This window comes from Myotis daubentonii, chromosome 4 (assembly GCF_963259705.1).
Source record: "Myotis daubentonii chromosome 4, mMyoDau2.1, whole genome shotgun sequence".
Taxonomy (NCBI): domain Eukaryota; kingdom Metazoa; phylum Chordata; class Mammalia; order Chiroptera; family Vespertilionidae; genus Myotis; species Myotis daubentonii.
Window position 1 is genome coordinate 19,038,471 of NC_081843.1, and position 13,290 is coordinate 19,051,760.

The window sequence follows — 13,290 nt, forward strand, 5'->3', positions numbered from 1 at the left end:
TGTTAGAGTAGCCCATCATGCAATTCACCACAGAGGTAGCTAAAGGGATGGCTTAATGCAGCATAGTGGTGTCTGGTTCTGCTTAGTTTCTGTAACTCTAAGGTAAATTACGTGGATATGGTTTGAAGTTGTAAATGGTTGATGAGGTGATACTTTTTATATGGATTCAAATAGTTGCCCAGTTGCAAATATGTGCTTCTCCCACACACCTTTTGATTGGATTTGCAAATACACTAGCTTAACAGACAGGTGTTCCATCATTAACACTATAAGGGAGACTGAGCCTGTGGTCATGTCCCTAGATGGCCAAGCCTTAAATTTGCCCAAGAACAAAATATCTGCATAAAGATTCACATAGATTTGGCACTTACAAACCATGGGGTGTTGGACATTTGAAAGGCAAACCATTTAGATGATTGACTAAATGTATTCCTTAGAATCAGGTAGATTTGTCCTATATCATTAGCATAGGAAGGTCATCCATATGTTTGCAGTTCTTCATGAGTTCATCAGACTCTCTATTAAATACATTGATTCATGCCGACTTCTGTTTGTCTGACTTCCTATCCTACATGCTCTATATTCAGTCTGTTTTTAAGTCTTCAATTCACATCCAAAGGTCTAAAGGAATTTTATTTTGACTTCCTTTTGAGTGAAAACATATTACAAATTGCCAACTCATGATATATTCACTTTGAACTTAAAAGATCATTTGTTTAAAAAAATCGCAATAAAACCTGAACTGTTCGCTAATAGTCATTCTGAAGATTAAAGCTGCCAATGAATTATGCAGCAGGACCAAGGCTGTCTTGTTCTCAGACTAAATTTATCTCACGGAAGGGGAATTATTCTGACCAGAGTTAGAGAGCAGAGAGAGTTAAAGTTTGATTGTCCAATCACTTTCTTCTATTTTTTGTTTTGTTTTGTTTCTTTTCTTTAAAAAAATACACACACGTTTAGTTATGGTTCTCTGAGGAGATGAATTTTGAAATGGAGATACTGATGAGGGACTGATAAAAACTCCTATTTTCTCTAATTATAAATGTGGCATAGGTTTCTGGAGTCTCTTTTCTCATGTATTGTTTCCTTTGTTTTCTCTGTTTACATTTTTAAACCTGGCCTTGGCCATGGGGGACCCCATGATGAGTATCTGACCTCTGGGACTCACACAGAGAGTGAGCCTCAGTGTAATAGAAATAAATGAGCACTTTCTCTGTATATAACATGGCACTTGGGTGAAGTGCTTACAATGTATCTTTGGTAAAACTGAAATGCATGTGAATTTCTCAAAAAATTTCTTGTTTTCAGTTCATGGTATTTCCTGCTTTGCACCAAGTGGTCTCTTTGGGGATTTGTTCTTGAATCCGTTTCTCTGCCCTGCACCAGGCTTCCCATTGTTCCTTCAGCAGGCATTTACAGAGTCCTTGTCACACTCTCAGATGAGCCAAGTGTGTGGGTGGCAGTAGCCATGAAGCCCAGCCCTGTCCTGTGGTGTTTGCTGTCTTTGGGGTAAAGGGGAGCTTAAGACACAGATGAAGAAAGCATGATGAAGATATGTTAGGCTAAAGGCAACACTAGAGATAGAAATCAAGTGTTATGAGAAGAGAGAAGAGAGGTGGTCAGGCATGGAGGTGGGGGAGGCTCAGGCTGACTTTGGTCAGATACATATGCTTAGCCAGCAGGCTAGGGTGATGTAAGACGCCAGCTCACACTGCCTGACCTGAACCAGCTGTTCCCAAGAGAGGTGTCAGGGTTCATCTTCCCCAAATGTGAAACCCCACAAGGAAAGACAACTTCCGGAAATGACCAAGCGTTCCATCATTGCTTCCGAACTAGTCCCCAGCGACTCACAAAGCCGAAAGGGAAATTGAGCATGGACTCATTATGACCCCCATGGGGTATGAGATTTGAGACACCCATGGGCCTGGGGAGACCGGAGCCATGGCTCTGAATGGAGCCATGTGAGCAGATGGTGCGTTTGCTGAGCCCGTGTTAGCTGTGTGAATGTGTTGGATTCCCTCTGTGGCTGGACCTCCATTCAGAGCAGGATGTGGCCTCTGTGGGAAGTGAGCTGACTTTGGAATCCCAGCCCCGGGTGACTTCTTTGACCCCAGAGCATGCAGCTTTGGTCCTCTGCAAAGACAAAAAAAACAAGGCATCCCTTGACTTTATTTGACTGCCCTCCTGTTCCATCCTCACCTTCCTAGTTTCCGATTTCAGAGAACTTAGGTCACCTCCCAGCTGGGCAACACCAGTGGCCCTTTAGATTCAGGTGGTCTGTCTTCCAGGATGGAGTCCTTTTGCTCCATCGATGGACCCTAAGAATAGGAAGAGTGGGTCACCCCTCTCCCACCCTCCACAGAAGCTGTGAATGCATTCAATTCTTTTTCATTGCATTTTCTGTAAATTAGACTCATATTGCTGTCTCTGGGGGCCATACAGAACTTTTCAAAAGTGAGAAGGGGGCTTCTGTGACTTTAATGTATATCTGCTCACTTCATAAGATCCTTTAATCTTGGCCAGGTTTATCCAGGTATAATGCACATACAGTGAAGTGTGCCCTTTTAGCATACAGCTCTGCAAGTGGTGACAAATGCCCGCAGTGATATCACCAGCCGCCTCCATCGGGATACGGTACAAACCTGCATTCCCAAAGTCCCCTGGGGTCTGTTTGCTCTCAGTCTCAACCCCGGGCCTCCCCAATCACCAATCCTTGTTCTGTTCTTCTAGCGTTACCTTTTCCAGAATCTATAATAATAAAAGTGTATTATGTTAATTAGACCGGACAGCCAAAAGAAATTCCGGATGCCCTTCTGGATGTCCAGCTGGGGCTGCGAAGGCCAAGCCCCTTGCATGAATTTTGTGCATCAGGCCTCTAGTGTCATATAAATGGAATCATAAGTAGTGGCTTCTGAATCTGACTTCTTTTTCTCGGTGTCATGAATTTGAGATTCATTTATGCAGTTGTGTCTATCAATAGCTCATTCTCCCCTTTTATTGCTACGTGGCATTCTGTTGTATGAATGCACCATGCTTCTTCTATTCCACAATTGAAGGATCTTGAGGTTGTTTCCAGTCGTTACCAATTATTAAAAAGTTCCTATAAACATCAGTGTGCAGGTATTTCCAGGGATATAAAATTTCACTTTATCCGGGTGAATGTCTAGGAGTATCATTGCTGAGCCAGACAGCAAGTAGATGCTTCAAGATGGTTTTTTAGAGGAGGCAGAAACATCATGGTGGCTTTGATGTTGGATTGCAGACCTGACACTTCCTAGCTTTGTGACCTCACATAGATTTTCCGAGCCTCAGTTTCCTGCAACAAAAGAGTGGGGGGATAGTGGCTTCCAAACAGGATTTAAGGCTGCCATTCACATGTGGCCCTCATCCCCTAGGTGCTGCCTCCTTGCATTAGGCACCCCTTTCCCTGGTGCTTCTGTCACCAGTCCCAGCACATGCACACACTTTCCCGCATCCCTGTCACACACTGTTTCCTTTCCTGGAACAGTCTGCCACCCACTCTTCTCCTCACCAGCTCCTCGCCCTTCAGTTGCCCAATGGAATGCCACCTCTTCAAAACAGTCTTCCCTCGCCCTGTCTAATTTCAGCCCCTTGCTATATATATAGGGCCCTTTAAAAAATGTGTAAAACCTGTTCTTTCCTGAGTAGCATGTATCACCGCGGGCCTTATAAAATTAATTATATAATTGTTTTTTAATGGAAATTTCATGGAGATCATTGCAGTTGCATACAGTTGTGAGAAATAATATAGACAGATTCCATGTACCTTTTACCCAACCTTCCCCTGTGGTAACACTTGGCACAATTATCATACGATATCACAACCATGATATTGATATTGATATTGATGCAAGCCACTGATCATGCTCAGATTTCCCCAGTGTTACTTGCAATAACATGTGTGTGTGTGTGTGGGGGGGGTGATATATCCACTTCCATGCAGTTTTATCACATGTGCAGATCTGAGGGTCTACCAGGAGCTCAAGATCCAGAGCAAGCCCATTATCATAGGTTCCTCTCCTTGCCCCTTATAACCACTGACACCCCCCTCCCCAAATTCCTAAGCTCTGGCAAACACTAGTCAGTTCTCCATTTTTAAAACTTATACATTTCCCAAATGGAACCATATAGGACAGAACCTTTTAAGGTTAATTCCAGCATAATTCCCTGGAGATTCATCCAAGGTCTTGAGTATTTCAGTAGGTGCTTTTCCTAACCGAGTAGTATTCCACCGTATATCTCCACCTCTGTCGATTTAACCATCCATCTGTTGAAGGACATCTGGACCCATTCCTATGTTTAGCTATTGTAAATAAAACCTCATGTACAGATTCATGTGTGAACATAGCCTCCATTTTTCTGGAATAAATACTCAAGAGTGAAATTACTGGGACATTCGTTTTATAAGAACCTGATTGAATTGGTGTCTAAAGTCTGTCTCTGCCAGTACACATTAAGTTCCACCAGAGTAAATAGGCTGAGTTTCGTTTGTGTGTGTGTGTCTGCCTGCTCGTATGTCTAATCGCTGTATACTGGGGGCATCGCACAACACTTAGACTACAATTTACTACTCTATCAATATTTATATATGAGTTAAATAAGGAATGAATGAGTGGTTGCATGAATAAAATATTTGGCATGGGAATAAGTAAGATAACGCATGTAAATCGCTGTTTGAATGCTTAGCACAGAGAAACCTCTAATAGGAGGAAAATGCTTTCTCACCATTAGCTTTATCAGATGGGCTCGAGAGTGACATGACCACGTCCACACCTTTCCATACACAAGCACCATGCAGCTTCGGAGGATTCCAGGAGTCTGCGCTCTCACTTCACTTCATTTCCTTAAAGAAAACTTTACCTCATGCCTGTATTCCCAAGTGTCATGGGTCGGGGGGTGGGGGAGGATTTGGGCTTTATACTTTCAATAAGACCCTGCTTCCATGCTGAGGCTGCATGGCTACTTTCTCTGATGAAGATGAATACAGGCAATAAATGATAGAATTCTTTGGAGTGTGAGGGTGGGTGGCACTTAGCAGGTTAACCTTGTCCCAAGATCTTCATGGTCTTAGCCTGTGCAATAAATATTGAGGAAGCCAGTGGAGATAGCACCGGACTTAATAGAGAGAGAAAATTAGTAATTCTCATTTGCCTGAGGAAAGTGCAGGTCTTCCTAGTGTCTTGATCTCTGTACTAAGAGTCAGTAAAGACAAGCAGTCCTCATAATAAAAATAGAAATGAGGTTTTCTCGAGAAGAATGCCACTGGAATGATGGGCTGTCACACAGGACCTGGAGAGACGAGAAAGAAACATCTTTGGTGACTATAATTAGGCTTATGTGGAGAGGGGCAGTGCTCAGGAACTACACAAGAGTGCTCTTTGCCTCTTTCTAGAATCACTATTCAACTATCTCTGAAGAGCTGGTATACTGAGGAGGTCAAAGTTCATTTTCAATAGATCATGCACCCATTCTCCTTCCCCTTTGGTGAGGCTCTGACCTGCCTATGACAGGGAAGCATTTTCACTCCATAATTTGGGCCACTTAAAAAAAAAAAGAAAATAAAAGAATAATAAGAGGAAACCTTCTCTTTCCTTATCATGAAACTACCTGATGTTTATTATAGAAAATTTATTAATACAGATTAACAATAAAATAGCAATAAAAGTTATCAGTAATCTCAACAGGACTATTAACCTTTGAGTGTTCCCTTGAATCTTGAGCCGTATTGAGATAGATGTATAGACTTTGATCTAGACAGAGATAAACTTAGAGGTGCAGAGTGTAAATTATAGATACAGCTTGATTTTACATACATTGGGTCAGACCATGAAAATATAGGCTCATATCTCACTCCATCTTCTGTGTCATATGCATTTTTTCTGCTTTATAAATTATTCTTCTTGACTGTATTTCCATAACTGGAGGATGTGGTCCCAACGGAATGGGCAATAAAGTAGTTGTTTGTATGGTTGTTTATTTGACCAAAAATCAAAATCATATCCCACGAGTGTTTGCTGCCTGAGATCATTTTACTCATGCTCTGAGGAAGGAAATGGAGAGCTCAGCCACCTAGACACCCTTTAGGCATTGGGTCAAGACTTGAGCTTATTCTACCTTGGCCCATGTTTCCATGGCAACAGAGTGAACCTGGTGTGGTTTCAAGTACCCACGGGTTCTGGGTACTTGAACTATAGTTTGATATTTTATAATTCAATTTAATTAAGGGGGAAAAGAACTGAGTCTCAGATAACTTATATCAATTGTTCAACTTTCAAACATGTTACTCTAAAATCTACTTCCAGGGATGCATTATGTACTAAAGTAGAAGATCAGACGCAAAGGAATCACACTGACCTATGTTAGGGCCCAAGTTTACAGATTTGCATGTTACCTTCTCCTACCCTCCGTTTTCTCATCTATAAAATGGGGGTTGGCCAGTTTACCTTATGTACTGGGTTTCTGGGAAAAAGGAGGGGATAATGAATACAAAATATTTCTAACAGCAAGTCCAATTGCTTCCTTAGCTAGAAACACAAGAGTTAAGAGAGAAGGGTGGAATAGTCAACCAGCAATGGGCTTTTCCAGAAAAGGTAGAAAGAATGACTGCCTTTCCGGCAGTGGTTCTCAACCTTCCTAATGCCGCAACCCTTTAATACAGTTCCTCATGTTGTGGTGACCCCCAACCATAAAATTATTTTCATCACTACTTCATAACTGTAATTTTGCTACTGTTATGAATCATAATGTAAATATCTGATATGCAGGATGTATTTTCAGGGATTGCGACCCACAGGTTGAGAACTGCTGATAGAGAGATTGGTCTACGGCCATACCACCCTGAACGCGCCCGATCTCGTCTGATCTCGGAAGCTAAGCAGGGTCGGGCCTGGTTAGTACTTGGATTGCAGAGAGATTGGAGCTGTTTTTCCTACAGAGGGCAATTTATATTGCCTTACCCTTGAGTTCACCATCAACAATAACTGTATCACCATCCTTACCGCCACCACCACCACCACCACCACCACCATCACTGCCATCACCAATGCCAATTCCAATACCATCACTGACAGTGCCATTATCATCATCGTCATCATCATCATTGCCACCACCACTACCACCATGATGCTATGAGGCTTACAGTCATGGTGCATTTCCTAGGTGCCAGGGGTTGCACTCAGCAATTTGCACATATTATCCATGTTATCGAAATTGTGAAAAAAGACACTCATGCCTTTTCTATTTACAAATGAAGATCCCCATAAGCCAGAAAATTTAAGTAGCTTGCCAAAAGTATACCCAGTTTGTACACAGGAGATCCAAGAGTCAGAACCAGGCAGTCCGCCTCCCCAATCCATAGCATCATCCACTTCATCGTCAAGAAGGCAATATAAGGTTAGTGTAAACTCTGTAGCCCTTTTATTTTTTTTCCATATGAGGGTAAATCTATAATCTGAGCCTCACAGTGTCATATAGCAAACCAGTGGTCCTCAAAAACATATACCTGGTAGAAATCTCTTTTCAAATAAATTCTACACGAAACTCCTTTTTAAAAACAGATGAATTACATAAAGTCAAATGTGAAACATTTGTTATAAAGCCAATCAGTGAGAAAATAAGGCAATTTTGATGAATGTCAATTTTGAAATTGGGGGCATGGATAAATAATATTGTTTTCAATTAGCTTCATAATCTGATTAACTTCAGTATTTTAATTTGCTGCATAATATTGAGAAAATGCTGAATCACATGCTGAGGCAGAGTGGCAAAAGATAATTTTTTAAACCAGAGGACCTAAAAATATCTGGTTACTAGAGAATGTCAGTATCTCCAGGGTCAGCACTGTGCTTGGCACAGAGAATGCATTCAAGATGTAGCTGATGAGGGAATGAATGAATGAGTCAATTAGTGATAATGGAAAGGATCTCAGAAGCATGGAGTAGAGGAGGACTTTTGCTGTCATTTCCAAGTTTTCTCATTTATTTGACCAATATTTAATAAGCACCTGCTACTATGCTGCCCTTAGATTATGGAGGTACAGCACTGAGGGGGAAATGTTCTCATGGAGCAGGTGCATGCCGGTGGGTGAAGGATGGGGTGGCAGGAGAGAGACAGTGAACAGACAGGGAGCTCCCTGTCTACACTGGCTGTCCCATTTATGTGCAGGATGCTTACATAACCCCTCGGAGCTCCAGCATCCTCGTGGGTAGCATGGTGCTATCAGTGTGTACCCAGCACTGCCCTTGGGAAGAGCAAAGGGAAACACACATAGGTGCTGTCATCTTCATCTACATCTCAACGCTATAAACACACGAAGGTGCAGGTCTCACTCTGGGATTATTTATTTAATTCTGCACTAGGTATTGTGGGATTTGCATATGCATATCAGTAAAGCAGCTGTAGCCCAGGAACATATATTTGGAGATGTATTAATATGCATTGGGCATAAGCAATTACAAGATCAGGTACGAGGTGACTGGAATCTGGGGAGAGGGAGGTACATTAGAGGAAGTGCCAGTTAAGTTGCAAGATTAGAGGTACCGTACCAGGGTGAAGCATTGAATATCATGCCCTCATCAGTGGGAGGGTCAGTGATGTCTCTTGAGTGGAAGATTGACATGTCTGGTTTTGTCTATTGAAAATTCCCCTATGGAATCAATGTAGAGTGTGAGTTGGGAGGAACTGAGACAGAGCAAAGGAACCAATTAGGGAAGCAGAACTTTTTAATTAAAAAAAAATCTTGGCTACGGAGAATAATGCGGTGCACTGGGACAATGGCAATGGAAAATTGGGAAGCTTCATAGTTGGAAAATTGGGGAGTTAAAAGTTATATGATTTGGGAATCAATTGGCCATTCACAGCAGCAAAGGGAGGTGTGAAGGGCAAATGTTGAGGTTTCAAGGTTAAGTAAATGGAAGAGATGTGCTTTCATTAACAAGCAAGTCCATTGAGGAAGAGAAGCATGTGCCAATGTTTGGTTTGGGGGTATGATAGAACAGCAGTGGGAACAGGACCCTCACCACCAACAATCACCAGCCTTTGAAGGGGTGCCAACAATGATGGGGACTGAGAACCCCTGTGGACACTCTTGCCCTAGTGCCATGACAGGACCTCAGGCAGGTCAAAGTCAAAGGGATTATTCCAGAACTTGAGATGTTAGCGGTGAAGTATTTCTAGTAAGAGATGCTCGAGGGTGACTTGTGTGGCATAAAGATAAATATTTCTGAGCATTTATGGGGTCAGAGAACCCTCAGCCAGGCTTGTTACAGAGGAAAAATAGAATCTTCTGCAGACTTTGTTTGCCTTCAAATTTGCTCAAGTTCCAGAAAGTCGAAACACAGAGTGGGCGGGGTGTGGAGGCTTCCCAAAGTAGACCTCCCCACCCACTTACTTGTTCATTCGGAGAAATCACCACTTAGCTGTTTTTGTCTCTGCCACCTACTGTCCCTTGTCCCACGCTCTAACATTTTGTCCTCTGCACTGGAAACATACTCCCACCCTCTCAAGTGCCAAACCCTGCACTCTCACTTACTGTCACCTCCTGCAACCTATTGTTTCAGCAGGGCTCCTCTGGGAACCTAAGTTCTCTGCTTACTCTGGGTGTGTTAGCATTTGAGGTTCTGACTGGCATGTCTTGGGTCTCTGTTGACAGGTCTGATAGAACATTGCCTCTATTACTTGTCGCTTTTATCGGGGGGGAGGGTGGGTGTTGATAGCGAGGTGTTAAAATGAGAATAGAGTCCGGGTCTTTACTTTAGAAGAGCTTCAGGTAGACTGGATGGTGTGGGAATTAGTCCTTCCATAGGAAGGAGGGACTGGAAAGCTAGGAAAATTTCATACCATAAAATGAGCTGGCCAGGGTCAGGAACAGATTCCTAAGAAAAGGATATTGTGCAGCCGAATTGACAGAGAGCAATGCTTCAGAGAGGTGCCTGCTAGGTTTAGATATTGCAAGTATTGACTAACGTGATGATGATGATGCTGTAATCAGCCTGTGCTGCAGCTGGCAATGCATGGTGAAGGGAAGAATGCTCCCCGGCTCTTCTGTCCCATAGACCTGATCAAAAGCACTGTTGCTACCTCTTATTAGGAAAACAAAGTGTATACTTCTTGCAGCCTCAGTCTCTTCTTCTGTAAATTGGGGCTATTAAAACCTACCTTAGACGGTTGTGTGAATATGAATATACTAGAGGCCCAGTGCACGACATTCATGCACTGGGTCGGGGGGGCGGGGTTCCACAGCCTGGCCTGTGCCCTCTCACAGACCGGGACCCCTCAGGGGACATCTCCTGAGGGGTCCTTAGCGCTGCCTTGGAGGCAGGAGAGGCTCCCCAGCTTGTGAGCCCAGCTTCTGGCTTAGTGGCACTCCCCCTATGAGATCGCACTAACCACCAGGGGGCAGCTTCTGTGTTGAGTGTCTGTCCCCTGGTGGTCAGTGTGCATCATAGCAACCAGTCGTTCCACCGATCGGTTGATTTGCATATTAGCCTTTTATTATATAGGATGTGTGTGTGTGTGTGTGTGTGTCTGTGTGTGTGTGTGAATTACCATGCTGGCCAGAAGGAATCTCTTTACATGTGTTGCCCTCGTCAGTCTCCAAAAAGTAGTAAAGGATTTGACCTGACATTTTGTGAGATCCGGCTGGGAAGAATTTAGTTGACAAGGACTAATGTGAGAGATTTTGTTCATTTGATCCATTAGCAAGATTAAATAAATTGTGTGTACTCAAAAGACTGGGGCAGAAAGGTGATGTCTACACATTTTCGTCTAAATGCCATGTCACTTGAAAAAATACCCCCTGAATATTGCATTTGGAGTTCATTGTTCCATAAACGTATTGTTTTTGTTGGTCATGTCCGTGTCCTCTTTAAAAAACATAATGAAATGTTTAAAAAAGAGGAAGGTCTATGTTATTAACCAGTCAGAGACTGAGAATAAAAATCATTCATAATAAAAGTTGCTAATATACATTGAGTGGTTACTCGATAACAGGCAACCAACTCAGAATTTACATGTATCACTGCATTTTAGCTTTTAACAACTTAATTTTGAAGCCAAAATTATAATGATTTCCTCGTATAGAGAATGAAACTGGGCCTTGATGAGCCTATAACTTCATACACATTCAATAGCAGCTGTAGAAACATGAAGCAGAGCCTTCACACCAAACACCAAGACTCCAACAGAAGTGGTCCCCACTCCACAGTGTGCTTCCCGCCCTCACAGGAACCAGGAAGAGTCCCCAACCCCTCCATCATGGTCATCACGTGTCAGGTGGCCTTGAATGAGCAGGGCTGCAATCACTGTGTCATTGAGGAAAATGAATAAACTCTGTTGCTGCCACAAATTCAACTCATCTGACCTTTACTTAGCTTCTCCCAGGTGAAAGGCATGCACTGGTGGTTTAGGGCCCAAGAAATGAGAAAGGTGTTGGGTTAGTTTTGGTGCAGCGAGCCTGTGGGGTGCAGAGAGCAGTCATTCCGGCCTAAAGAGCCTAAGTGTTCCTGGATGTCAAGCACCCCCAGGACAGTTGGCCTGTCTTGTTGATTCTTGGTATGCCAGTGCCCATGCTAAGGATCACTTTATATTCATCATCTTGATGTGTCCCAAATGCTGATCCATCGATTCATCTGATTCCATAATGACATTTTCACCAGACTGCAACTAAATGAGAAAAGTAAGGGCAATTTCATTACAATTTTAATAGACCTAAATTTAATCAATTCGAAGGGCTGTCCTTTATTTTGAGATTATGCCCTTCTTACTTTTTGGTACAAAATGCTCTTTCTGTTGTAAAATGATGATGATAGCAGATGGTGTGTGTGTGTGTGTGTGTGTGTGTGTGTGTGTGTGTGTGTGTGTGAATATACTAACTTCGCCAAAAATGTCCTTAATTTCATGCAACCCTTCTATTGTTTTTAAACACTTTTGCAGTAGTTCTTGAATGAGGGAAAAATAATCCTCTGAGAACCATTGCAATTTTGTGAGGGAGCTATCATCAGCTCCATTTTACAGATTAGAAAACTGAGGCTCAGAGTGGTTAATTCACATGCTCACATTCACATTCTTACAACTGGCAAATCTTGGATATATAAACCCAGGTTTTGTGTTTCTGGGATGTAGGGCTGGAATGTAGGTCATGTGGGCACTGTTGTCCATGTGTGTATATGCACACACACACACACACACACACACACACACACACAAAGAGATTGGAGCTTTTGTTGTCCGGGGTTGGTTTTGTTTGGTTTTCACATGTGGAGTTTTATTAGGAATTCTCTGAAACATTATCGATCTTTCCCAGAGATGTGTTTCTAAGGGAAGACACATGGACACCCCTCACGCTCCCTAGCAGCCGCATTGTATACCTGTGCCAGGATGGGTTTTGCTATTGCCCTTCTGCTTTCACAAGCAAAGCTGAAAGGACTCTCTCCTGGTCCACGGAGCTCTGTGCCCATCTCAGGTTTTCTGCAGGACAGATACTTAGAACTGTAATAATTAGGTTGGAAAAGATGCATATTTTAAATTTTGAACGTGGGTGCCAAACCATCAGAGCTTTCCCCTTGTGACTCTCACTGTCTGTATTTGAGATCACCCATTTCTCCACCACATCAATGCTAGATATTCTGGTAGGCATTCTTATTTGCTTAATTTGTTGATTTTATTTATTCATTGATGCCATTTCTGTGGACAAAAGATTGCAGGACTGCAACCACTGTGTCATTGTTCTCAACAACCAACATAATTTTGAAAAGAGCTTTTGTAGTGAGGGTTAGTTGTGAATGGGGCATGGCTTGTACTTGTGTTTCCGTTCTTTCCGTCTTGGTCTCACGGACACCCGACCCCAGAGAGCTAGTGGTGTTGGAGGGTCCTTGACACAGAAGCAGCCTCTGATCTGCAGCCTCAATCCCATCATCATGTGTAAAGCAATTGTCTCTGAACCTACAGAGCTGGTGCTGCCTGAGCCACTGCTCTTCGCTCTGAAAGAGGAACACGGTGCTCCTCTGAGAGGAGCCGAATTCTCGGCCTCCCACTCTGGGCCTCAGAGTGAGCGGGTCTTTGCCAGGAAAACTGTGCCTGAGAAATGGAGATTCTACAGGGTAGCTCAGAGGGACCACCCAGAGTTGAGACCTCTTTCTAGAGGCCAAGGGGCCAGGTTATCATACAGAGAGAAAATAAAATAATGTTCTTCAAGAAAATCTCAGAATTGTTGGATTTCTTGAGCAGGAAGAGATAACAATAGATCATTGTCATTCGGTTCAAATTCCTGTT

The 13,290-nt window shown here is 42.9% G+C and overlaps 1 protein-coding gene across 22 annotated transcripts in view; it reads left to right on the forward strand.

Annotated features, from left to right (window-relative positions):
• RBFOX1 (RNA binding fox-1 homolog 1) overlaps positions 1-13,290 on the forward strand; it is a 1,463,300-nt gene that overhangs the window by 1,071,928 nt on the left and 378,082 nt on the right. The window lies entirely within an intron of this gene.